Below are 27,832 nucleotides of genomic sequence, written 5' to 3'. Positions count from 1 at the left end.
TGTTTCTGGATCAGAAGGTCAACAGTAAAGAGGAAAGCAGAACATCTTTGTGACCTTGGAGTAAGCAAAAGTTCTTAAACAGTAAACAAAAAAGTGATAATTATAAAAGAGAAAAGTGATAAATATACTTTATTAAGAATAAGAATGTAAGGATAAGACACAATCAAGGGGATGGAAAGACCATTCAGAGAGTGTGAGATAATATTGACAATATACACATTCTGACAAAGGACTTGAATCTAGAATAAAGAACTCCTACAGATCAGTAAGAAAAAGAACACAATAGGAAAGCTGGGCATAAGACTTGAATGGACACTTCACAAAAGTAGACATTAAAACGGCCTATAAACATATGAAAAGCACCTGACTTTATTAGTCATTAGGGATATTCATTAAACTATGAGATATTGCTTCATACCTCATTGTAACCATTGTTACAATGTATGTTGTAACCATTGTTTCAATGGTTACAAGGAAGAAAGAAGATTATCAAGCTCTGAGGAGAATATGGTACGCATGAGTTTGGGTAAACTCCGGGAGTTGGTGATGGACAGGGAGGCCTGGAGTGCTGCAATTCATGGGGTCGCCAAGAGTCGGACATGACTGAGCGACTGAACTGAACTGAACTGAGAACTCTTACCTGATGTGTAAATTGTTAAAATTATGTTGAAAAATAATTTAGCAATGTCTACTAAAACTGAATACACACTTATGCCATGACTCAGCAATTTTCTACTTGTAAGTCTATACCTAATGGAAAAGATCTGTACAAGAATATTCATAGCACTACTGTATATAATACTCCCAAACTGAAAATTCACCAATTAACCCATCAACAATAAAAAGAATGATTCTGGTATCTTCACATAACCTAACATTCACATAATGGAATATAGCAATAAGAAAAAAAATAAGAAAAAATGGTATATGGTGATATGAAACAACAAATAAATCTTGTAAATGTCATGCTGAGAAAAAGAACTAAAATAAAGAAGCACATCAACATGCTGTATGATAGCATTTACTTAGAGGACACAACCAGGCAACACTAATCTATGCTGTTTGTTAGAGCCCTGGCTATTCTTGTAGGAAGAGTAGGACGAGGTTAGGGTGCGGTGGTGACTGGAAAGGAGCAAGAAAGGGACTTTTGGGACGCTGGAGATGTTTAGTTTGTAGTTCTGTTTCCCACGTGTGCATGTCTGTATACATTCATTCAACTGTACATTTACAATATGTGCACTTTTCTCTATGTTACATTTCAGTAGAAATTTTTAAAAAGCAATGTGTTTCATATTATTAGTTTTAGTAAACACTTTGATACATACAGGAAAAATTCCTCAATAAGAACATCTTCAAATACTGTCAAGTCTGTATATTTTTAGGATAAATAAGGTTTTTAAAGTTATTTTTTCTACCACCAGCTTGATTTTGCTCAGAATGATTTGTGAGAAAATAAAAGTTCCCTTTAATACTGATGCTTCCTTGATGAATTTCATAAGTGGATAGAGGAGACTGACATAGAATCCAGTGATGCCAAAGAGAAAAAATGTGTATCTTAGAACTCTTGAGTCTTTAAAATCCTGACAATTGGCAGTTTTATGCCTGAATCTCCCTTGGGGCAGCTCAGGGTTTCCTCCAAAGTGCTTCAACAGTAGCAGCAACCTGGCAGAATGGTGAGTTTAAAAATAAATCCTTCTGAGTACCACCTTGAAGTTTATAAGCAATAATGAAGTGCTGCATCACAAAACAGCAGTGAAGCCACATCATGATAGATTTTAAGCCACAATGTCCTTTGGGCTTAGTAGTGATATGCCAGCTTCTACACAAAATGATGAATCTTGCACTAAGATGCAAGGGATGACTTTTTGGATGTGTAGCAAAACAATACATACAGCTCAGGGTTGGTTTATTTATATCTGAGTATTTTGTCCATGCACTGAACGTCTTAAACACTGAAAAAAAAAAATCAGTAAGATTTACGTACTACAGAGTACAAAATATAATTTGATTAAACGTGTGACATACTTCATTAGCTGCAATCCTTTTTTAAAGCGGCATCAAAAAAATCTGAGAATTACAGAATTTAAGTAAAGAAGACAACTAATTCACAAAAAAATCTTAAAAACCAATTGTCCTCTTTAAGCTAATTTAAATAATTTTTGCCCGGGTTGTAGTGTTCTTCCATTGTAACCCACTATTATTAGCATGACCACGCACAAAAGGAAACTCCAAGAAAGGAAAACAGAGTTCCGACAGGTGCTTTGTCAAGGTTTTTGAAATAGTTTTTAATACACCTGACTTATCAAAAGGGAATGTCATATGCTTCATTCCTAAGTTACTAAGTCTTTAGAGAAGCCAAAATTATCTCCAGACAGGGCTTTACTAAAATTGTCTGAGGTCGAGACTGGATTGGGAGGTCAGCAGCCTGACGAAATTTTCTGGCAAAATAAGACGTAGGGAGATGGTCCTGAGCTCCATTTGCTCGGCGACTCCTGTCTATGGCGTCAAGATGCTTTCATGAGGTCTGACGCTTTTTTTGCTACAGGATGCCAAGGAACTCCTTGCTCTCCCTTTGTGGCATGCTAGGGACCTACTGGCAATGTGACTTATTTTAGAAACTTACCTCAAAATACAAACTTTCCTAGGAAAGAAAACTTGTGTTTCTCAAACTGCTGAATATTTCTAGAAGAACTATATTTCATAAATTCTTAGCAGGAAACATAATTTAGGAGTCTATCCTTCATCTTACATGAGGAAAATGGGATTAGGAGAAATTAATCCAGCATGGTAACTGCCTAATGGTAGAATTTAGAGCTCATTGCCCAGAGACACTGTTTCAAATATTTGTCTGTACAAAGATGTACAGGAATCATATACTGAAGTCTTTACATTTTAAACAAATTAAAATAGATTAGTATTCAGGCTGTTTTTTTTTTTTGTATATAGACTGAACTGTAGAAGCATTCATTTTTAAATGAGATTTTAATTTTAATGGCTTTATTAGTATGAATAATGGAAGAAATTAAACGAAAGAGAAAAGCCAGTGTGGCCAAGAGCCAACATTTCTTCCCCTTTTAAAGAGCAGCAGAAGATTGGTTACAACACCTAATTTTAAATAATTATTTTAATATTCCCAATGGGGGGGAAAGAAGCAAACAACAAAACCTATTCAAATTATGCTTTAAATCATACTGCTTGGATCAATATAACTAATTAAAATAGCTTCATATAGGAGGTACACACATTTCTGGTGGTGGTTTTTATACTGAATTTCTAGCAGAATTGAAACAAAAATTCTACCTGAAAAGACACATTTTTCCAAATAGTGGCAACTAACCTTCTATTGGAACAGATCAAAGCAGCAGGGCCTTGGGGCCTCTGGCTCTATCTCTAGGCCTCTCCTCTGCAGCTCACAGGAAGGGCCCGCCTGAAGGGACTGCAAACAGCAACTCAGGAGGCCCACACAGCCGAGCTGCTGCTACAAATTCTATAGCTCCAGGACACAAAATGCTTTGCCCTCCAGTTTCAGAGAATTTCAGTCCTTGCATTCAGTGTTTAGGCTATCTACATGTAAGAACCAAAGAGGGGGAAAGAATAATGGTTTACTTAATTGCCCTTTTTAAAACATATTTTTTCTCCCAGAAGCTTGCTCGATTTAAAGAAACAGAGTTAATATTTGCTCTGCCAGTGCTCTCTACTCCCACCTTGGTAGAAAAAAAAAGGTTTCCTTAGCTTAACTATTAACCAAACATTTCAAAGCTATTCAAAACCCGGTGCCCATATTAAAAAGAAAAGTTAACAGGCTCCTAAAAAACACAATTTGGGAATAAAGATTTCAGTAAAAACTGCACTAAAATCTTGTTCCCTTTTTGCATGCATATGTCATGGCTGCCATAATCATAATGCACTGAAGAGAATTCAGAAAAAAATTCTAGCGGAGTATTATAATCACGGTGACCATCATGGACAAGGCCACTCTTGGTCCTCTGTCAGTCAGAAGCCATTTTTATCCAGGTGCAGAAGAGGTGGCTTCCACCTGGCACTATAAGTATTCCACCTGTGTAAGCAGTTTTGAAAGCCACCATTCTGTCCCTGTGGAAACCGGTATGGGGTGACTAAACCTGGCCGTGCAAGGGATAGGATGAGCAGAAACTGGGTAATGGGGCAACAGTGAGGTTAGAATAGGGAAAAGGATGAGGGAGATTTGGACAGGGAAGAAACAGTGGTAAGTCTGGCTGGATTTTGCCAAGTGGACTAGAATTGGCACCAATGCCTTATTTGGAATTTCCCAACATCTCACTCCTAAAATGATTCACTTCTTTGTCATCTTCAATTATTTGGCAGAAATCTATAAAGAATGAAGGCAAGCAGGACAAAAACTGTGTGAGCAGGAACAGGGCATCTAAGTCCTTCAAACAAAGGAGCTGGGCAACCGGGAGACACCCTCATCCTGAGAAACACAGGGACTCCTCCGACCCAGGGGATGCTCGCTCTCCAAAGCATGTCTAGCACTGAACAGAGTGGCAAACCCCTGGCCGGATTTCTTGGAACTGTGCCACTGTCCAGACATCCTAGAGATTGATGCTACTTGCTTCAGTCATACAGGCAGCTTCTGGGGCACAAGTGATATGCAAAACAGCATCAGATTAGGTCCTCTGGTGAAAGCCCAAGGAGTTTCTGCACTGGCAGTGAGTCATCATAAATGACTATGACTGTCCCCGGTATCATGTTTATTCCTGTACCTTTATACTGTTTTCATTCTTTGGAATTTCTTTCTGGCTTCCCAAATGACTCTTTCTCACTCCCCCAGTGAACACCAAAAGTCAAAAACATAACACTCTTTTAATAAGGAGCCACACGGAAAGTAGGGAATTTAATCACAGCACTCATCATTTTCCTTTTCTTTTCTTTTTTTTTTTTATCATTTTCCTTTTCAATGATTTGCTTTCTAAGGCAACAAAGGAATGGAAATATTTTCTTTTAGAAGAATATTTGTTTTGACTCTTGGCCTCTTCTGAACTTCAAACAACCTTTTAAAGCTCCCTTTGCTTTAAAGGACACAAATGGAAAGTAAACATTCCTAAAAATGGATCTAGTGCTCCATGCATTTAATATGACAAAGCATGTTGAAATTTTAGTTAAAGAAAGGCAAAAGAATCCAAAGTTCCCAAATTGCACAATCTCTATTTCCAAACCTCGATTGACTTGAGTCTCTTTTTCTAATACCCACGTCCTCTGTTGTTCTCTTATCTGACTTTGCTCTGTCTCTCTAGTCACCCCCATCCCATCTGTTTATCTTTTCTGCCTCTCACATCTCTCTTAGCTCTCTAATATCTCTGAAATTTTCTGTCTCTGACTCTGTATGTGCCTATCTCTCTCTCTCATCTCTGTCTCTCTCTCACTGCAATACTGCCAGAAAACTAGAAAGAGCTCATAAAATTTGTCATTTGCCTTATTTTGCAGCTGAAGCATATTAATTTCACTTTCAATATTTGCTTCTATAAATCAAAAGATTAACAGCAAGATTTTGCCAATATCAGGATGAACTTGTCCCCATAACAAGACAAACCAATTAAGGCTGTATCTCCAACTATGTCAAAAGCCATCATGTCAGTTGCAACAACTGAGGGTTTTTTAAAATGTGCTCACACAATACTATCTGCCACCCACATGACAGAATGGGGCAAGTTAAGAACTTAAATCTAACACAGAATTTAATGATACATTTTTACAGAAATTCACCATGTGCCTTGGGTTATACAAATACTATAACTTTTCATTGAGAGGGACAATAAACCATTACATGGATTACAATTATCCCATGTTTTCCTGATGAAAAAGTGATCTTCAGGGATAAATAATTCCATCACCCATGTTACTCAATTTTATTACAGGCTACCAGACAGTATTCTATCAATCTCAATGTGAATTCTTGAGCATGTACAATCATCTGCTTAAATATACTTCTTGAAGATAATAGGAAAGAGAGAGAGAAAGGGTTCTAACATACTTGGATTAAATATGAATCATATTTTTACCTAGTAAAAATGTGAAACAAACATCAAAAGAAAAAGAAAGCATAGTTCATCAGCACAAAGGAAATGTGGGAAGTCTGTCACATCTTTATTATACTTATCAAAGTGACCCTGTACAACAATTTATTTATTTATTTTTTTTTCCTGTACAACAATTTAAATAAAACAAGTCAGATATGCCAGGGTGATATTGGTTGGGGGAGTCACAAAATTAGAGCATTACTCTAGTTCTGATACATTTTTCCTTTTCTAAAGTTGGTTTTAACTGTTTTACATTTTTTGTCATATTTTTCATGAAAAAGCTCCCAGAGGTGTAAAGGCAGATCAGTCGGCAATGCTTACCTTGGTTTTTAAGATTACAATTCACGTTCACTTCTGCACTTGAGCACTGTACGAGGTAGAAGACTGAGAGATAAATAATTCCATCATTTCAACCTGTGCTCCCATGAAATATGGTGCTAAGGAAACAGCCGACACACAGTGCGTCGGAACAAATCACACGTCCTGTAATTGCCCCTTGGCTCTAATTACTACTGAGGGTAGTGCTTGCAACTTGATTCCAGGGAGAGGGCATACTACCTTCTGACGACACTGAGCCAAATATATCCTAAAAGACTGACACTTACTTTCTTTCCTGTAATTTTTCTGAGTATCTCCCAGCTACTCAGTACCTGCCACTCTGCTATGGTAAAAATTAAACCAAATAATCTGACACCCACCTATCCTTTCCAACAAAGCAATTTAGTTCTCTTAGAATATGTACTTATTGTAACAATTTGGAATTTTTGGTATCACTTTGACTTGAAAGGACTGTTTTTTTTTTTTTTTCTTTTCTAGGTGGGCAACTAAAATTTTGAAATTGCTTTTTACTTAAAAAAGGAAAGTGTTCTCAAAATATGAACTTTATTTATATTCTGCCAGTCCTGAATAATTTATTTGCATACCATTAGACCTAGAAAACTTGTTTTCTTTTCTGTGGAATTTTAGGTTTAAAAAATATTCACAACATATAATTTAAAAAGACTAAAGCAGATAATTTGATGTGGATACCACTAATAGGGATATTTATGCATTTCAACTCAAAAATCTAATTTCACGTATATGGGAGAATTATCATAATGAAATTAACAGTTGTGTAGGCTTGGAACTAAAATGATATATTTATTTGTATATATAACTAATTCTATTCTCCCTCTAGTGACCTCTGACCATATGATCAGAAGAATAAGGCCTCTGATATGTCCAGGTTACACAGTGTGGCTATGACCAGATGGTTGTTTTGCTTCTGCTAAGGTGATGGTCATTGATACTGTCGCGTTAGCTTACTGAGTGTTTGGCTGAATGAAAGAAACTAAAAATGACTGATGCTTGCAAATGCAGGAAGGATTTTACACCTTTCATTGTGCAAGTTGTAGCACATTTGCCAACCATGGCAAACACTTTAGTAATGATGTACAGAACAAATTCAGTTCAGCTCAGTCACTCAGTCATGTCCAACTCTTTGCGACCCCATGAGTCGCAGCATGCCAGGCCTCCCTGTCCATCACCAACTCCCGGAGTTTACCCAAACTCATGTCTATCGAGTTGGTGATGTCATCCAGCCATCTCATCCTCTGTCGTTCCCTTCTCCTCCTGCCCTCAATCCCTCCCAGCATCAGGGTCTTTTCCAATGAGTCCACTTTTTGCATGAGGTGGCCAAAGTATTGGAGTTTCAGCCGCAGCAACAGTCCTTCCAATGAACACCCAGGACTGACCTCCTTTAGGACGGACTGGTTGGATCTCCTTGCAGTCCAAGAGACTCTCAAGAGTCTTCTCCAATGCCACAGTTCAAAAGCATCAATTTTTCAGCATTCAGCTTTCTTCACAGTCCAACTCTCACATCCACACATGACCACTGGAAAAACCATAGCCTTGACTAGACGAACCTTTGTTGGCAGGGTAATGTCTCTGCTTCTTAATATGCTGTCCAGGTTGGCCATAACTTTCCTTCCAAGGACTAAGCATCTTTTAATTTCATGGCTGCAATCACCATCTGCAGTTGATTTTGGAGCCCAGATAAATAAAGTCAGCCACTGTTTCCCCATCTATGTGCCACGAAGTGATGGGACCAGATGCCATGATCTTAGTTTTCTGAATGTTGAGCTTTAAGCCAACTTCTTCACTCTCCTCTTTCACTTTCATCAAGAGGCTTTTTAGCTCCTCTTCACTCTCTGCCATAAGGGTGCTGTCACCTGCATATCTGAGGTTATTGATATTTCTCCCGGCAATCTTGATTCCAGCTTGTGCTTCCTCCAGCCCAGCGTTTCTCATGATGTACTCTGCATATAAGTTCAATAAGCAGGGTGACAATATACAGCCTTGACGGACTCTTTTCCTATTTGGAACCAGTCTGTGGTTCCATGTCCAGTTCTAACTGTTGCTTCCTGACCTGCATACAGGTTTCTCAAGAGGCAGGTCAGGTGGTCTGGTGTTCCCATCTCTTTCAGAATTTTCCACAGTTTATTGTCATCCACACAGTCAAAGGCTTTGGCATAGTCAATAAAGCAGAAATAGATGTTTTTCTGGAACTCTTTTGCTTTTTCGATGATCCAGCGGATATTGACAATTTGATCTCTGGTTCCTCTGCCTTTTCTAAAACCAGCTTGAACATCTGAAAGTTCACGGTTCACGTATTGCTGAAGCCTGGCTTGGAGAATTTTGAGCATTACTTTACTAGCGTGTGAGATGAGTGCATTGTGCAGTAGTTCAAGCATTCTTTGGCTTTGCCTTTCTTTGGGATTGGAATGAAAACTGACTTTTTCCAGTGCTGTGGCCACTGCTGAGTTTTCCAAATTTGCTGACATATTGAGTGCAGCACTTTCACAGCATCATCTTTCAGGATTTGAAATAGCTCAACTGGAATTCCATCACCTCCACTAGCTTTGTTTGTAGCGATGCTTTCTAAGGCCCACTTGACTTCACATTCCAGGATGTCTGGTTCTAGGTGAGTGATCAACACCATTGCGATTATCTGGGTTGTGAAGATCTTTTTTGTACAGTTCTTGTGTATTCTTGCCACCTTTTCTTAGTATCTTCTGCTTCTGTTAGGTCCATACCATTTCTGTCCTTTATCGAACCCATCTTTGCATGAAATGTTCCCTTGGTATTTCTAATTTTCTTGACAAGATCTCTAGTCTTTCCCATTCTGTTGTTTTCCTCTATTTCTTTGCATTGATCGCTAAGGAAGGATAATTACACCTACCTAAATTCAGAGATTTGGTGTATCTACTAAGCCAGATTTGCACGGTAACTATCAGGGACAGGTAAACCTAAGGGAATAATTAGATGTGGCAATCAAATTGGTAATTATAAAACCAGCTCTTAGAAATGGTACATATCTCTTGGCCTCAGTTGTTGTGAATAACAACAGCATAGGACTCTAAATGGAACACAGTATGCTAGCTCTATACTTACTTTCCCCTAAATAATAATTGTGGACTTCTTACTCATATAATACTTAGTTCTTCATGATTAAAATAAAATTGTAGTCACTGCTGTGGTTTTCACTTTATTTTTTATTTTATGATATACCTCTCCTAAGAAAACTCTTTACTTGTAGCAATTATGTTGATGCTTCATTTAAATTATTTTTCTTTCATCAAGCTAGACAAAATATTTCATTCTTTTTTTGCCTAATCTTAAATCATGCCTGACAATGTATTCAAAAGCAGAAACATCACTTTGCCAACAAAGGTCCCTTTAGTCAAAGCTAGGGTTTTTCCAGTAGTCAGGTACGGATGTGAGAGTTGGACCATGAAGAAGGCTGAGCACTGAAGAACTGATACTTTGAACTGTGGTGCTGGAGAAGACTCTTGAGAATCTTGGACCACAAGGAGATCAAACCAGTCCATCCTAAAGGAAATCAACCCTGAATATTCATTGGAAGGACTGATGCTGAAGCTGAAACTCCAATACTTTGGCCACCTGATGCAAACAGCCAACTCACTGGAAAAGACCCTGATGCTGGGAAAGATTGAGGGCAGGAGGAGAAGCGGGTAACAGAGGATGAAATAGTTGAATAGTATTACTGACTCAATGGACATGAATTTGAGCAAACTCCAGGAGATAGTGAAGAACTAGGAAGCCTGGCATGCTACAGTCCATGGGGTGACAAAGAGTTAGACATGGCTGAGTGACTGAACAACAACAACAAATACCTGAATCATACCTGATTCTTAAGAGTATTTTCTAGAACATTTCCAGATCTTGCACACTAGTCCACTGTAAGGTTCCCCAAATCCTTTATTTGTACCTCTCACAGGTCCTTAATTTAGTTCAGTAGTAATACCGAATGTAGTCCCTAGATCAGCAGCATCAGTATCATCTGAGAATTTGTAAACAGAGCAAATCCTGACTTCATCCCAGACTGGCAGAATCACAAACTCTTGGGGTGGGATCCAGCAATCTGTGTTCTAACTGGCCCTCCAAGTGATCTGGAAGCACTCTGATGTTTGAGATCCACTGATCCACGCACGTAGGTACCAAAAGCAATAGGAGAAAGAGATAAGGAACATCTAAGCCTCTGTAGAGAAAACTATAGGAGAGATTGTTGTTTAGTCACCAAGTAGTGTTCAACTCTTCTGTGACCCCTTGGACTGTAGCCTGCCAGGCTCCTCTGCCATGGAAATTTCCCAGGTAAGAATACTTCGAGAGGCTGCCGTTTCCTTCTCCAGGGGATCATCTAGGCCCAGGGATCAAACACACATCTCGTGCTTGGCAGGCAGATTCTTTACCACTGAGCCACAAGGAGAGCCCATGGGAGAGATACAGACTTATTTATTAACACAGAGGTAGTGTTTCAGTGGTGATCTAAAGGACTGGAAGAGTCTGGATGAATCTGAAGGATGCACCAAGGACCCCTCATCTGGCTAACCCATTGTTTGTGCCCTTGAGTTAACTCAGCCGCATGGATTCCAAGATCTGAGTTCATCAGTCACCACTTTCCTTTAGTCATTCCATTCTTAAGGAAAACAAAGACATTTCTCATTCTTGTTGGCTGCTTAGTCTACCAACTACTCTCTTTCCCCTTAATTTTTAACTTCTTTTAGAGCAGCCTACACTTCCATTTTCACTTTTCCTTTTCTTTTTCTTTCTTTCTTTTTTCTTTCTTGCTTTTTTTTTACTATTTCTTCACTTCACAAATCCTATGCTTTGGTTTCTGATTTCTCCACCCTACTAAAATTATGGTTTTGAAGTTTAAACAATCCTCCTGGACTTCTGTAGCATTGGCAAAATATGATCCTATATCTGAAACAACTCTTTTCCAAGCTAAATTTTTGTATTTCCAACCACCTGAAGGGATACCCTTCACACCTGTATATTGCTTTGGCATCTCAACTTCAACTTGTACAAAATTAAAATAGTCATTCCAATCCCCACTACCTCCCCAAGATATTTCTCTCCTTTGGTGGTCTTAATTCCACTGCCTGGACCATGAGTCTTCCAGGTAACACAGATGCTAAAACTTGAGGCTGTATTTGACTTTTTCCTCTTCTCTGCTCCTGAATTAAGTAGTTATCTTTATGACCTCCCTCACTTCCTTCCCCTTTTTATACCCATTACTTAATGCCTCCATTTAGGTTCTCATAAGCTATTCACTAGTACAATCCTTTAATCATTGTGGTCCCACTGAGTCAACTGAATTCTTAAGAAGGGTAGTTCAAATCAATCATTTTTCTATTCAAATATCTTCCATGACTCAATTCAGTGAGTTACGGGCTTTGAAATCCAATATACCTGTTCAAATCCCTACTCTGCTACTTACCAGCTGGCAACATTAAAGGAATTAATTAACTGGCTAAGCCCCAGTTTTCTCAGCTGAATAAAATAGTAATCATACCTCATGAGGAGACCAGAGGAACTAATGCATGTAAATTCTTAAAGTGCAAAGAACCCTGAAGGACTTAGTGAATAATAAGCATTATTATCATCACCCCCAAAGCAATTGCTGCAGAATACAATTCCAGCACCTCAGTTCAGCATTCATCGGCATCCTCAAGCTTAACTGAAAACCAATTCCTTACTCACACTTTTTGTGTTAAACTGAATTATTCTTTAAGGGCAAACACTAAGCCTCAGTTTTCTTTCTATCTCTGGCTCCTCAGGCAGTGTCTTATTCCTGGTAATTGCTCCAGAAGTGTTCACTGAATGAAACACTGACCTGTTCTTGTACAAACACACCTTCTTAGTTCCATTGATTTGTTTATGCTGCCATGCTTCCCCAGATGCCCATTCTTCACTGTCCCCTTTCAAATTCTCTCCATTTTCAAGTGGCGTTTTAAATACTATCTCTTTCAGGAAGTCTTCCCACTTCCATACGAAGGAAATATCTTGCTCTCCTCTGAACCTGCAATATGTTTCATCTACACTTTCCTAATTGTATTTAAGACATTTTATTGTACATGTGTCTTCTTCCCCAGGGAGCTATAAGCTCTTCTTGATTAGAGAGCAGACTTGACTCGCTGCTGTTTGCCTCTAGTTTCTTGTCCACAGAAGCACTCGATAAATGTGTTAAATGAATGAATGAGGTAAAAGGAATATTTACATTCTAAGAAGTGTGCTATTGTATACCACCTGATTAAAAGTTTTCTTTCTCATTGATAATTATGATGGTCTTCAAAGAGTAAATGGATTATTAAAATTACAGAAATAAGAGGATTCCTAATAATTGGGGTGTGTTCCTTGAATGAGTCTTTTGGGCCTAGAAAAGAGAACAACAGTCTCAAAGGCCCCTTGCTGAATCATCTAACTTCGGAGAAAACAAAGTATAACTTCAGTTCCACCCTGATGCTCCAGGCCGGTTGCATCTATCTGGGACTTATCATCCCCTGTCCGGAAACCTACCACCCCCGACACCTGCCCAGAAGACTTATTACCCCCTGCCCAACTACAAATGTCATCTCAACAAAAGAATACTCAAAATATCCCGCCTGACTGACGTTTCCCTTATCACTTCCACAAACCTCCCTATAAGTACGAAGCCTCCCTGTTCCCTCTCGGCCTCAGCCTGGTCGTTAGGCCGACTGTCGCCCCTCCTTGCCTGAATAAAGGTAACCTACTTCTGTTGAGGTTGTCTTTTCACTTTTCTGCCTTGCCGGAACTATACCTTACATTCTTAACCTTGGGTTTAAAGTTAGTATTCTAGAACTCACAAGCATTTTTCATAGAAACAAATTGATAAATGGTCACTGGATTCCTGGGATAGTCCTCAATAGCTTGATTAACCCACAGAGGTGTTAGAATATTACACCAGCAATAGCAACTCAATGCCAACATTATTATAAGGAGTCCTGAAAAACAGTCACTATCCTGTTTTATGAAAATGCTCATACTTCCATGCAAAATAGAAAACCATGAATTTTGTTTTATTCTTATACTCAGAAAGCTGTAACCAAAAGCCAGTTTTCTTGTGTATTCAAATGATTAACCTTCATTGCCAGAATGAATGTGATCTGGTTAGAGACAATTTTTAACTGTCAATTATAAACTGTAAATTTAGAAAATGGAAGTCCTCTCTGTAAATCCATCTATAGGTTTGAATTTTTAGAAATCAGAACTTATTTTCTTTTTTACTTACAGCTCTAAATTTCAGCTCCTTTGTCTTCATTTCCCATAATTTAAAATTGACTGTGGTCCCTGATATTCTAGCTTCAGTTCCTTTACCACATCTCCTAACAAATGCATAATGACCTGTTAACAAACTTTTAATTACATTCATTAGGGGAGTCAGTTATTTTAAATTAACTCTTGAGTGAGTAAATAATTCCTTTTTAATGGAAAAATGATTGCTTTTCCAATTATCTGAATTGCAATTTTGGATTTCCACAAGTTTATTTAAAGTAGGCAGCCTATAAACAAGAAGTTGTCTATGAAAAAAGACACATTTTCACTCTTCCTTTTTGCTCTCTCCAGCATTGAGCTAGACATTCTTGGGGTCCCTGGTCCTTAAAAAGTTGACCATCTATTTGGAAAGCAAAAATAATGTATCTGAAATAATTAGACTAATGCAAAGACACAAAAAATTTAGTGTTAATTACAGGCACTGATAGAGAAGTAGTACAGAAGAGATACAGGGCAGGGGTCTTTGTTTTGTTTACAAGGAGATCAAACTGGTCAATCCTAAAGGAAGTCAACCCTGAATATTCATTGGAAGGACTGATGGTGAAGGTGAAGTTCCAATATTTTGGTCACCTGATGCGAAGAGCTGACTCATTGGGAAGGACCCTGATGCTGGGAAAGACTAAAGGTAAAAGGAGAAGGGGCGGCAGAAGAAGAGATGGTTAAATAGCATGACCGACTCCATAGACATGAGTTTGAGCAAACTCTAGGAGATGGTGAAGGACAGGGAAGACTGGTGCACTGCAGTCCATGGGGCCGCAAAGAGTCGGACAGGACTTGGTGACTGAACAGCAATGTATCCTAAGCACCTGGAGCTGATTATGAGCTCAAAAAAACAACTGTGATATAGAAAGGAGAGACAAAAAGGGGTTAGAACGGCTGCAGACAGTTTCAGTGTGAAGACAGGACATTAGCAAGACCTTAAAATATAGCTGTCTCTTGGTACCTGCTCTGCTTGATACCAAAATCCATGGGTACTCTCTATAAAATGCTGCACTATTCTCATATAACCTGCACGTACACCCTCCTGTAAACTTTGAATTATCTCTAGATTACTTATAAAATCTAATACAATGTAAATGCTATGTAAATAGTTGACAGCCCACAACAAACTCAAATTCTGCTTTTTGGAACTTTCCGTAATTTTTTTAAGAATATTTTTGATCAGTGGTTGGTTGAATCCACAGATATGGAACCCAGGGATATGGAGGGCTGACTGCATTTGATTTCTTGGTCCTTCCTTTCACTCACTAACTACATCCAAACTATTAACAAGTTTTGTTATTTCTACCTCTAGCATGTACTGAAAATCTTTCTACATGTCACTGCCTCATTCTAGTCCAACTCATCAACATCTGTCTGGACTATAACTAATGGCTCTTAACAGATCTTTCTGAGACACCTTAGGTATGCCTACACTTGGTTCTCTACACAACAGCCAAACAAAATATTTAAAACTACAAATTGTGTTACTCTAGTGCATAATGGTTCCTCATCGCACTTGGAATAAAATAAACACCTTACCATGGCCTGTAGTTACTATACGATTAAGCCTCTATTTACTTCTAAAACCAACCTGTATCACCTCTCTTTACCACCCCTCTCCCCCATCTCTAAACTTCCGTTCCCTTTCCGAAACATGTCAAACTCATTCTTATCTCAAAGCTTCTAACTCTTCTCATCTCTCAGAGTGGAACTCGCTTCCCCCAACTCAGTGATGTCTCAGTGCAGCAGAGACACAATTGAGGACTTCAGCAAGGCCTTCCCTCTATTACACTGTTCTGATTTATTTACTCCATCCACTCACGTCTCTAAGATGATCTCATCCTATTTGTGTACTGGTTCAGTGTCTCCTTTCACTAGAATATAGTCTCCATGAGAGCAACAACTGTATTCTAGGTGCTCTATTCCCAGCTTCTAGAGCAGTGCCAGGCCTGTGGTAGGCTTTCAATACGTATCTTAAATGAATTAATGACTATATTTATCCAGCCTTTTCAAGTATGATCACACTTTTCAAGAACCATATGGTTTGAAGAACTCCTCACATATTATTACCACATTTTTTTCCTTAGTATTCATTGATTATATGAAATACTATCATGAAGTCAGTAACATTTAAATAAAGGCATAGACATTCTTCAGAGATACAGCAGGTTGAGTTCCAGGCTACCACAATAAAGCAAATTTCTCAATAAAGTGAGTCGCATGATTTTTTTTGGTTCCCCAATGCATATACAAGTTATGTTTACACTATATTTAGTCTATTAAGTGTGAAAATCTTATGTCTAAGAAACAATGTATATACCTTAATTTAAAATATTTATTCCTAAAAAATGCAAACCATCACCTGGGCCTTCAGTGAGTCATAGTGGTAACATCAAAGATCACGGATCACAGGTCATCATAATAAATCATAATAAGAATTTAAGAAATTTGAAATATTCTGAGAAGTACAAAATGTGACACAGAGATGCGGAGTAAGCAAACGCTATTGGGAAAGTGGCATGGACAGACTTGCTTGACACGGGGTTGCCACAAACCTTCAATCTGTGAAAACAATATTATGTTTGAAACACAATAAAACCAAGTGCAATAAAACAAGGTCTGCCCATATTTCATTATCATGGCAGGGCTGACACACATTTGGCAAGAATATGTTGGATATATGTGAGACATGGCATTTATTCAACCTACCAAATACTTGGGACACATCCCATTTATTGGTACACAAGGATCCTCAGTCCACAAATATTAGGGGACCCACTGATATGGAGACGATGTAAGAGAGAAGCATGGTAGCCATTCTAGTTAAAGTGTCTCGCTTAAGGTCACAAAGCAGGTGAGCAGCATAGCTGGGACTCAGACCCTCTGAGTCTGGTTCCAGAGTTGGTATTTTAGCCACTAAGCTATGCTGCCTCACTGATGTAAAGAGGAGGTACCTTCTTTACACTAGTAGAAAATCTCTTGTACCATACATGGCAAGTCAGAAAAATAACATATTAGATGTCAGCTCCTTCTAACTATGCCCATTTCACTCCCAAACATTTTAAAGCATAGTTGTTTTTTTTCTCATTACTGCCAAATAAAGTTCTGAAATGCTTAGCAGCAAATGATTTCATGAAGCAATTCCATATCATGTGGAAAATCATAAGGAAAATCTGAATCAAATACAAATCTCATTGTGTTTCTAGTATCACTGTGAAAACAGCATGATTTTCCAGGACACACTGAGGTCAGAGGTGAGAAGACAGCCTATCTTAAAATGACTTGAAACCAAAAATGGATTTGCCAGTGTACTTTTCACCTTACCGAGAATGTTCTATTTTGACAGGTTAGAAATGAGGATATACATCTTACCCTGATACATAAAGATTTTACGTGTACAAACCTCAGTGATTTCTGCACAGTATAGGGTCAGACTGTTTATGAAGAAAGTTCAATACCAGGTTATATAACCAAGGCAGGATTCTAATAAGCCTCAGGTGGTTTTGGCATTCATATAAGGCTTTTCGTTTATTCTGCCATCTATTCCCTCTGCTTTAAAGAGATTAATTAGCTATCTTGTGAAATGTGAATGAATCAAGGAGGAGTTGAGTCTACGGAGCACAGCACATGTTTTGCAACATGACCCTTATGTAATAAATCTCTTGGAAAGCAGCTCTTCTTTTCCAAATGGGGCCTGTCTTCACTTTTCTCATGTGAGACTTGGCAAGTGGGACATTTTGAGTCTGACAGGCCACTTCTCTGCTCTTGGGCTGACAACTCTTTTACAGGATGTCAGCTGAAACCTTTGCTGGGGCACGTAGGGGATCAGAACTTTTGAGCCACATCCAATCAAGAGAATGCTCAGCTCTTCACAGGCCTCACCCCTTCTCAATAGCAGCCCAGCACTCCTGCAAGTCAGCCCAGCTCAGATGAGGCAGCACAGAGCATGGGAGAGGGAAGAATTGGCTGTCAACATGGAGCTGTTTTAGGGAGTTCCCTTCTAACAAGTTCACCAAGGAAGACAAATCTCTGCATTTCTGTGATCTTCTCTTTTGCAAAGATTTAGGAGCTTGGGGAGAGATGTGAAGGAATTTAGGGCCCTTTATCATGGTGCTGGGCTTCCCTGATAGCTCAGTGGGTAAAGAATCCACGTGCAATGCACAGACACAGGAGATGCAGATTCGATCCCGGGGTTGGGAAGATCCCCTGGAGGACAGCATAGCAACCCACTCCAGTATTCTTGCCAGGAAAATCCCATGGACAGCAGAGCCTGGCAGGCTACAGTCCATGGAGTTGCAAAGAGTCAGACACGACTGAAGCGAATGAGCATGCGCAGTAGCTTTAGAGTCAGACACCAGCTCAGATTTGGCTTCTGCTACTTACTAGCAATGTGACTTTGGAGAACTGCATATTATCTGAACCTCAATTTTCTCATCAGAAATAATGCCTATCTTTTTACATTTGGAAAGGGAAGAACAACATAACACATATAGAATGCTTATGGAGGATGCCTTCAATAAATGTTAGTCCTCTCTTGCTCTCATCCTGGAAAGGGCCAGGTGTCTTTAGGTCCAATTTCAAAAATGTCTCCAATGTCCTTAGCACATTCCATTTTGTTCTTATTTTGGCTTTATGCCAGAAATTCTTAAATTAGGATCCATGGACCCCCCTCTTCAAAAATTATATGCAAATATTTGCAACCATGCTCCTTTTTGTGAGAATGGAATCAGAGCTAATCAATTCTCTAAGGCTTCTGTGATTCAGAGATTTAAAGTATCTGCATATGTTCCTGAAAAGTTGCAGGCAAACTCAATGTCTTTTGTAAACCAAATGTGATTTTTAATGCACTAGAAGAGCCAGTGAATAAAGGAACTCTACAATGAATCACAAGTACTTGTTTCATAAACTATACACTGAATCCAGGGTTTTGCAGATTTTACGAAAGATTCACATTTTCAATATCAGGTTATTTAAAATAGCTTATATTGTGATATTATATGCAGAGTAGATAGTTTCTGTTAAAAATTTACAATGTAGCCTGGAGGTCAAGCTCAGGTTTAATGTAAACTGAAGAAGAAAGAACTCCCAAAAGTCCCTTGTCTTAACTGGACAGAACCTTAGGCATCCTCTGCTCCAAAAACCTCATTTTATGTATGAAGAAATTGAGGTTCTGAGAGGTTACATGACTTGCCCAAGGTCATCTCAATAGTTATACACTGTAAGAAATAACAGCTGTAAAAATAATGACAGTGATTATGACGATGATGACAGCACTGTGATCTATTGAGCACTTACTTGATCTAAGTCTTTTAAAGACTTTAACCTCATGTTCTTTCACTACAATCCTAGAGGAAGATTTTATTACCTCTACTCAGCAGATGAAGCATTCTGCCCAGGGCTCCACACCAGGAAAGGGCCAACACAGGATTCAAACCAACGCACAACTCAGAGCCTTGTTTTAGCTTAAAAGACAATGCTCTTAGGCACTAAACTGCTTCCCAAAACACAACAGAACAGAGTCACGTGGTCTGGTATAGACAATTAAAAGGTTATGTAGGGAATATATGTATCTATGACCTTTAAAGTATGTTTATATATTTGAATGGACTTCACTTTCTTTCTTCTTTAAGAATACAGTATTAGATAGTCCTTGCCAATGCTACCCCCTCACAGATGTATACAGCAGGAGTATATGTACTGGAATAAATCCAGGTCATCTCCTGCTTACAACATCAGCTTCAGACACAACCTCTCTGGCCATGCTTCTCCCAAGTCTGTGGGGCAAGGAGATGAGCCCAGATGGAGCCTACTCTCTCCCACAGCCTCTTCTAGGCCACATTCTGGGCACCTGGGATTCCATATGTCCACACTCTGGCCTTGGAGAGGCTTCCCACCATGTCTCTCTCTGTCATGGACAACACTATGCGGGCCCCACGAGGTGGCCCCTGGATGGCTGCTTTCAGGAAATGTAGATTCATTTTTAGGAAATGTAGATGGAGCTTGGCCATGGGGACTGTGGTGTTAACCCTCCAGAGCCACTTCGTGCTCCCATGTTCTGGTACAGAACTTTGACACGTCGGGAATTCTAAAATAATACCTGGTCTTCTCAGGTTTTTGTGCATATACATTTGTAAAGGTAGGAGGACAGAATATACTTCATTTAGCAGCACAGTGGCTTGATCTTTAACTTGATAATAGATACAGGTGGGCCTCAATCTCTATTCTTGTCTGAGGCCTCACAAATGGGAGGACAGGGCAGGCTTGCCTGCTTTCCTCCTTGCCGCTGCTGCTCTCTCTCAGCTTTCCTGGTCCTTCTTTCCCTTTTGTGTGATTCCATACCTGCTTTTCTTCCTATTTTCCCTTGTCTATCTTTACTGGTGATCTGGTATGAAAGCCACCTATCTGAACATCATCTGGTATCCAATTCTGGCACGAAAAAGGAGATTCTTGAATGAGGCTCTCATTTATATTTCCTCTGTCAAAGGTAATCATTTGTTTAAAATAGCCATCATAAAAGTTCCCAGTAAATGTCAGTAAATGACAATGTGTCTGAATTTCTATAATTATATTTGATTTGGGGTTGTCTCAAATATTACAGCAAGGATTTAGATTTAGTCAACATGTCAAGGTTTTGCCCTCACACATTGACGTTAACCCAGTAAGTGTTGATCCTTTATAGACAAAGAAAATGAGACAATGACTAATTCATATCCTTTCCTAATATATCTCCTCAGACTTTACACATGCAACTTATAGTATATCTATGCCAGAAATTAATCCTCATCACTATATTTGAGTTAAAGTCTTTTCTCAATCTTCAAGTTTTTACATGGGCTATCAATACCAGAAGTAAAAATTTTAAGCAATAGCACTCAGATAAAAAATATAATTTTCATTTTTTATTTTTGCAAGGATTAAAGTCAAATTGATATGCCAACCTCTGCGAAGGTAGCAGCTACCAGGAAAAATATAAACAAAAACAAACAACCTCTAAAGGATGAGTTCAGTTCTTGAAAAAAAATCTTAAAAGTAAATTATATCAGTTTTCTCAGTACTAATGGATATTACTCTTCATTACTCATTAGCTATATCATATGCCATATAGCTGGGTCTTTTTTAAAAAATCTAAAATTTAGGTTTAAAGCCAAATTTAAGAAAGCTAATTTTGAACTTTTTAACAACTGTGCTGTGTGAATTTTTGAAGTTACAAAAATAGAACTCAGTACTACGTAAGGAAAAAAAGAAAAAACAAATGAGAAAGCTTTCAAGGGCTCCATCAATATTTTAAACAAGCTTGGAGGAAAACCAAGTTGTGTCAGCAGTACCAAGGTCACTCAGATCTAATGCCTATGTGACTTTGGATAAAATATTTAATTTATGTTTCAGTTTCTTTAGACAAAAAAGAAACAGTCAAAACAAACTCACCAAATGCCATAGAAAATAAAGTTTATAATGAAATCTAACATTCACTTGATAAAAAGTACAGCATCGTTATCAGATCCATTTTACCATGGATCTACGTTTTACTACATAAAATGTTTTACTCATATCTGTGTCATTATAAACCAAAAGGAATGATTTTTAAAATTCCTTCTTTACCTTAATGATCTTTTAAGATTGATAACAAAGCCTTTCCCCAGGATAAATGAGCAAATTTGTTGTTTAGTTGCTCAGTCATGTCTGACCCTTTTGTGACCTCAAGGACTGAGCCCGTCAGGCTCCTCTGTCCAAGGGATTCTCCCTTCAAGAATACTGAAGTGGGTTGCCATGTTCTTCTCCAGGGCATCTTCCTGACCCAGGGATTGAACCTGCCTCTCCTGCACTGGCAGGCGGATTCTTTACCACTGCACCACCAGGGAAGCCCCAAATGCACAAATACAAATTAATACAATGAAGGTCCTTTATAGAAATACTACCCTTGCCTAGGTTAAGGGGTTTGAATCTTACATATAAACTGTATTAGGCAGTGGATGGAACATAGCTATACCACAATCTACTCAGGGAAAAACCACTGCACCTTTTTGTGGGTAAAATACAGACCAAAAGTGATGCAAATTAGACATGCAGCATTGTCCTTATTCAGAATGTGGTACAATAAAATGAACTTCTCTGTTTATCCTTCTCAAAATTGTTAGGAGTTCTCTTAGTGCAAACAACAAAGCAGAAAGTTCACAGAAGCAGAATCTAAACTATCTCTGTTTGGCTCTGAGCAAGGTATTTATCTGTTTCATCCTGCACAAGGAGCAGAGTGGACTGAAAAATATCCCTTAGTAAACAATGGTAAAATCTGCTGGATAACCACAAAAATAAGAACCATTGCAACACTCGCATTAGAGTCTAATTAATTATATAGCTACTTACAGGAAAATACCATTAAAAGCCACAAAACCTATAAACAAAATAGATGAAAGTGATGCTAAAAGGAGCATTAGCTCTAATAGAGAGTCATACTTGCACACAGTGGAAATTTTCTTTTCACATGGCAGAAATCATTAACAGTCATGCACAGAAACAGAACCATCATCTTCTCTTGTGGTGCAGAAGAGCTGGGTCAGAAGGGAGGATGGGGCAGGAGGCAGGTTGATAAGACAGAGAAACGTGTTTTGCCCAGGAGCTCTTTGCTTCTCTTGCTCTCTCCCTCTTTCCTTCTTAAACTTCTCTTTAGCTCTGCCTTCTGGGACATGACTCTCCAGGCCTCCTCTGGTCTCTCTGTTCAAGCTGCCCTTCCTGAGGCTTACTCTCCCTCTTCTGATTCTATGGATGTGGAGGTTTGTGTTCTACCATCGGTTTTCCGCTGGTGGCCCTCTACACCCTCTCACTGGGTCATCCTTGCCTCTCAGGGCGCTGTCTCTGCCGATAACTGCCACTCAGAGCCCCACCTCTGCCCAAGTCTCAGCTCTTGATATCCAGATATCCACTGGTTATTGCCAACTGGATGCCCCTTAACCATGTCTAGAACCAAACTTATTTGGGCTGAGAGATATTACTCTGAAATGGGAGAAGACGAAGTTACTCATCCTAAAGGAATGTGTGCTCAGTCCAGTCTGACTCTTGGCGACCCCATGGACCACAGCTCACCAGACTCCTCTGTCCATGGGATTTTCCAAGCAAGAATACTGGAGTGGATTGCCATTTCCTCCTCCAGGGGATCTTCCCAACCCAGGGATTGAACCCACATCTCTTATGTCTTCTGTATCCACAGGCAGGTTCTTTAACACTAGCACCACCTGGGAAGCCCCCTGAAGGAATATCCTGAGATAATAAAAGACCTGTTTAGAAGAGGAAGAGAGCTAAGTGCCAAAGAGTAAGAAAAAAAATTAATATTTCTTACAAACCTTCACTGAACAAGAATTATATATTTTAACAATACATTTAACCATCTGAGTACAAAGTAAACTTAACATTATTTGAACTTTAGTTCAAATGAAGGATGGTTCTTTACTGGTGAGTTCGTTTCGCTCCTCATCAAATGTTAAAACCCGACTGAGAAACAGAAGTAGAAATGTTGTTCATTTGGAATTTTCCCTGGCCTCCAAGCATGGCTCCTTTTCTATGCAAAGTGGAGAAGTTTTCAAAGGTCACTTGTCTGGGAGTGAGGCTCCAAGGTGGCAGCTGACCACCCCATCTTCAGTGTGTAGAGCTCAACCCAGGGAAATAATGCCAAACCAAAAAAAAAAAAAGGAAAGAATTTAACATACTTCTCTCTCTATCAGAATTTCTGTGTGAAAAATAAGTAGCAATTACTTATGTCAAAATGCTTTAGTGTCATTACAATAAAAAAGAAATTTTTAAAGGTGAAGTGTTCATGTTTTCAGATTATGTTCTCCATCTAATGCTAATATAATTCCCACAGGATATTTTAAAATGTTTAAGTGCTACAAGATTTTCATTGAAAATATGTAAGAATTTCATCCTGGGTTCATTTTTAAAGTAAAAGTTGAAACAACTGAATTATGATAGGTTTACAGAAAAACTTGAACTTGATTCTTCCCCTAGACAACTCCTCTCCTTATATTATTCACGTTAAAGGAAGGCATCTCTATGGTAACACTTGCCTCTTATCTCTCCTTTTCTTCTCACAGCCACACAACCACCAGCTCCTAGATGTTCAGCCCTCCAATACGAATCCACCAAATTCATCTCTGACTCTAGTTCAGACTCTCACCTCTTCCCTTCATCACTAGTCACCTTCATTCCACTTTTATTCTTCTTAGATCCATCTCCCAGGCTGCTGCCAGAACAATATAAATCGAAACACACAACTCTTCTGCTTAAAATCTTTTTACGTTCATCTATTTAACATATACTTGCTGAGGACCAGGACCTGTGTGTCAGATCAATGCACAATGTTGGGACTGCGGCATGAACAATACCAACAGCGTCTCTATGCCCATAGACCTTTGCCTTCATGTGATTTAAACTAATAGGGCTTAAATGGTCCTCCATGGTTGAGATTTCTATCATCTGAGCTTCAGTTTGTACATTGCCTGTCTCAAACATTACATCAGCAACACACACCTGTTTCTCATCCTTTGTATCCATCATGCTAAATATTTCTCACCTGTGTGATTGTCCCACTGACGCTTTGCTCTCTTTCTCCACTTTAATCTGCATATTTCTATCCATTTTAAAGAGGAAATCTCTCTTTGAGCAAGAAAGGCTGGGTGAAGTATCCTTCCACTGTGTTCCTGTAACACTTCATTCCACATCTCCATACCTACCACATTGTACATACCTCTATCTATCTGTCCATCCAAAATTATGGTAGGTATACCTAGCTCTACACAAATATTTATTTAACAACCACCAAACTCAAATATAATGATTTCAGAGAAAATCAGTGGCAAAGAAATGTTAGTAATACAGAGAGTTATAATTTGGAGAAGAGGACAGGAGGCAGAAGGTGTTTGGATCTCAGCTCCAATCCCATATCCATGATGGGTTAAAAAACTCTGGCAGTTCAACAAATACAGAATAAATCCAACTGACTGGATCCAGTAATCTCTGCTATACTAGCATGTCTGCCTTCCTGAACACTCCATGAGACAATGAGCAGGCTATCCACTCCCTGTTGAATCAAAGGGTTCTTGTTTTTTAACGTCAGGATTAGTAAGCCAAAGCTCTCTCCTCAGATGAAATTTTAGAATATTATTTTTTTCCATTTAAGCTACTTCTAGTTCTAATTTGAGTAGATAATATAAAGTTAATTCTATATAAGACACACAATTTCACAGTGAAACATAGTTTCTCTAATAATATACCACAAAGTATACATGCATATAGCTCTTTTTCCATCTGTAAGACCTGCAACTGTGATTGTCTAATTACACAGAGCTGGTGTCTACTTTAAATAGTCTCTCTGCCCATGCTATACAGTATATTCTAGTATAAAATGTGGCAACTAGACCTGTATTCTTTTATAATTACTAATCTTGAAGGGTGGGAATCAGGCTAATTTAAGAGTTTATTAAATCCTTATAAGTGTATAACTTAATATTAGAAAAAAGCCATAATTGATTTTTAACAAATGTTTGGATAATTAGATTTCAGTATTTCTCATAAATTATTAAAATGAATAGTATTTCTGTCCACAGTAAGGGAAACAATAAACAAAATAATTGCTTTGTGGTTTGAACTAAGTCTGTCGTTGTTCCAAAAACACCCCCAAAACTTGTGCCATGAATAAATATGTCAGTGGGCTTGAATTTCTGTCATCTTTCTTGGGATGATATATTTAACACTCATAATGTTTTTCAACTGACATATGCCTATTGTTTTCACATTAAGAAACTAGTAAGTTCAATTTTTTTTTTCCTGTTTCATTATTGAATTACATATTGATAGGTTGTCATTGCTGGCTAAACGCCTTAGATATTAATTACTTAACTAGTGACAGTACTTTGATATGGTATATAAGTTTGCACATGTATACACATCCATATACACTGATACATTCTTCATTTTATGTTTTCATGTATGTTGCACATTTAAGGATCATAACTTCCATTCATAAGCTCAAAGCCATTTATATATTCACTCAAACATTCTTTAAGCATGTACTATGAACTGTACTGTGTGTTCATCCTGAGTAAGACATGGTCTCTGCTCTCAAGAAGCTAGTAGGGAAAATACAATGAGCATTTGTTACAAGGGCAATGAGTGAGTTACATACATCCTTTCTGGGTGCATACCACAGATTAAACCATATCTTAAAACTATGACAATTGAACACAAAAACAAGCTGATGTCATAGGTTTATTTATCTTGCTTTCTCAAATCAAAACCATGGGGGAATGTGTGGCTGTCTGTGTGTGTACAGTCACTCTGAGGTCATCTATGAGGCAAAGAAAGAAAATAATTTTATGCTCTCATCCACCTTACTCATCCATGTATTCATAGTTGCCCTGACCAGAACTGAGACCCATTTAGGAATAACTCAAGCATTAGTATTATTAATTCTCAATCAAGATGATTCAGAACTGACTAACCTATGTACCCAAGGCGGAGCAGTTCTTTTACATTTCAGTCATTTATTCTGTTCCTGAAGCCTGAAAGTCACACAGGCCCTTCACTTTGTTTAGCTGATCACAAATCAGAGGTAATGACATTTACATTGCTAATTGACTTTGCTCCAACTGTTAACTGTGTTAACTCCTGGTTTGGTGTAGTTTCTTCTACTTGAGAAAAGCTTATTTGACCTTCTGCATGAAACTTTAACTAGAACTAATTATCTGAATAAGAACATTCCCATACTCATACAACCACAAACATGCATACATATTAAATAGAGAAATGTATGAAATTCTCTAATTACCTATTCTGTATTCCTGGTCCATGAGAAACAGGACTAATGTGCAAAACAAATTAAAGTATGTGTTATTAATTTACTCATATATACACAATAAATTACTTGAAAAATCGGGGCATATTAGAGGAATATCTTTCAGGCACTATGGTTGACCTGTCTATGTGATGATGACCTCTTACCTTAGGCTTGTAGAATCTGACAAATAGAAAAAAGTATACATTTCAATGGATGAAATCCTAGATAATGTGGAGAATAGTCACACATAATCTGACTTTCCTATACAGCAAATTTCAAGCAGCTAGATCTTTGCTTCTTGAATGTTTTTCTCTGATCACAGTTATTAGACTATATTGACTATTACTGGTGTGAAATGAAAAATGAGAATTCCAAACTCAGTTTCCTTTATTAATGAGCACTAAATGACCTCAAATCAAAGTCAGATAACTAAAAACATCCCACTGGTTTGCTTAAAGTAAAACTGGTAGAGTTTAAAATATTTGCTAATTGTTAACTGTTTTAATCTGTTGCTTGACCAGTCAAGAATAAGTATCAGTTCAGGTCAGTTGCTCAGTCGTGTCCAACTCTTGGTGACCCCATGGAATGCAGCATGCCAGGTTTCCCTGTCCATCACCAACTCCTGGAGCTTGCTCAAATTCATGTCCATCAAGTTGGTGATGCCACCCACCAATCTCATCCTTTGTCATCCCCTAACACACAGATATTGAGGTACAAATCAGATGCTCACATCTCGATAAAATCCCTATTATGAATTTTAACACTTATAAGTTTGCAAAGTATTTCGAGATTAGTCAATAGCCTACATAGTTTGAATAACATTTTATTCTAAAGTCTAGTAAAATGTATAAATCTGGTTTGAGTTAAATTCAATGCAACAGGATTTAATATGTGCTTAAAAATAATAACCAACAATTTGGAAAAATTTCTTATGCAGCAGGTGCTATGCTAAGTGATTTCTGGGCATTACATAATTTAATTTTCGTTAGACTATGAGGTGGACGCTCTTACTTCCATGTCAGAGAGAAGATTGAGGTATTTTAGTGAGTTAAGTAACTTGCCAACTTACTGTTATTAAGTGACAAATCTTGGATTGAAACCAAACCTAAGTGACTCTAGAGCCAAATTCAAACTTTTATTTGACCTACTGTGGACTATAAATGAGAAGGCCTGGAATAAAGTCTCAGTGACAATTAATTATTAGCTCTGAGACCTTAGGAAAATCACTGAACTTCCCCAAACTTCTATTTTATAGTACATAAGATAGCATCAATAAAATGTTCCAACCATTCTCATAGAGTTACTCTGATGATTCAAGAACTAATGTAAGCAA

The 27,832-nt window shown here is 38.2% G+C and overlaps 1 protein-coding gene across 8 annotated transcripts in view; it reads right to left on the bottom strand.

Annotated features, from left to right (window-relative positions):
- The window catches only part of ZNF385B (zinc finger protein 385B), a 337,178-nt gene that overhangs the window by 106,137 nt on the left and 203,209 nt on the right, over nucleotides 1–27,832 (bottom strand). The window contains exon 1 of one of the 8 annotated variants that reach the window (XM_043894308.1): nucleotides 6,378–7,004. The exons of the other annotated variants lie outside the window; for them this stretch is intronic. The gene's annotated coding sequence lies outside the window, so the exon portion shown is untranslated. Of the gene's footprint in view, nucleotides 1–6,377; nucleotides 7,005–27,832 lie in introns of those variants that run through there. 8 annotated transcript variants of the gene reach the window in all.

This window comes from Cervus elaphus, chromosome 33, assembly GCF_910594005.1.
Source record: "Cervus elaphus chromosome 33, mCerEla1.1, whole genome shotgun sequence".
Lineage (NCBI taxonomy): Eukaryota > Metazoa > Chordata > Mammalia > Artiodactyla > Cervidae > Cervus > Cervus elaphus.
The sequence above is the reverse complement of the archived record's forward strand: the minus strand, read 5'-3'. Positions and strand labels throughout refer to the sequence as shown.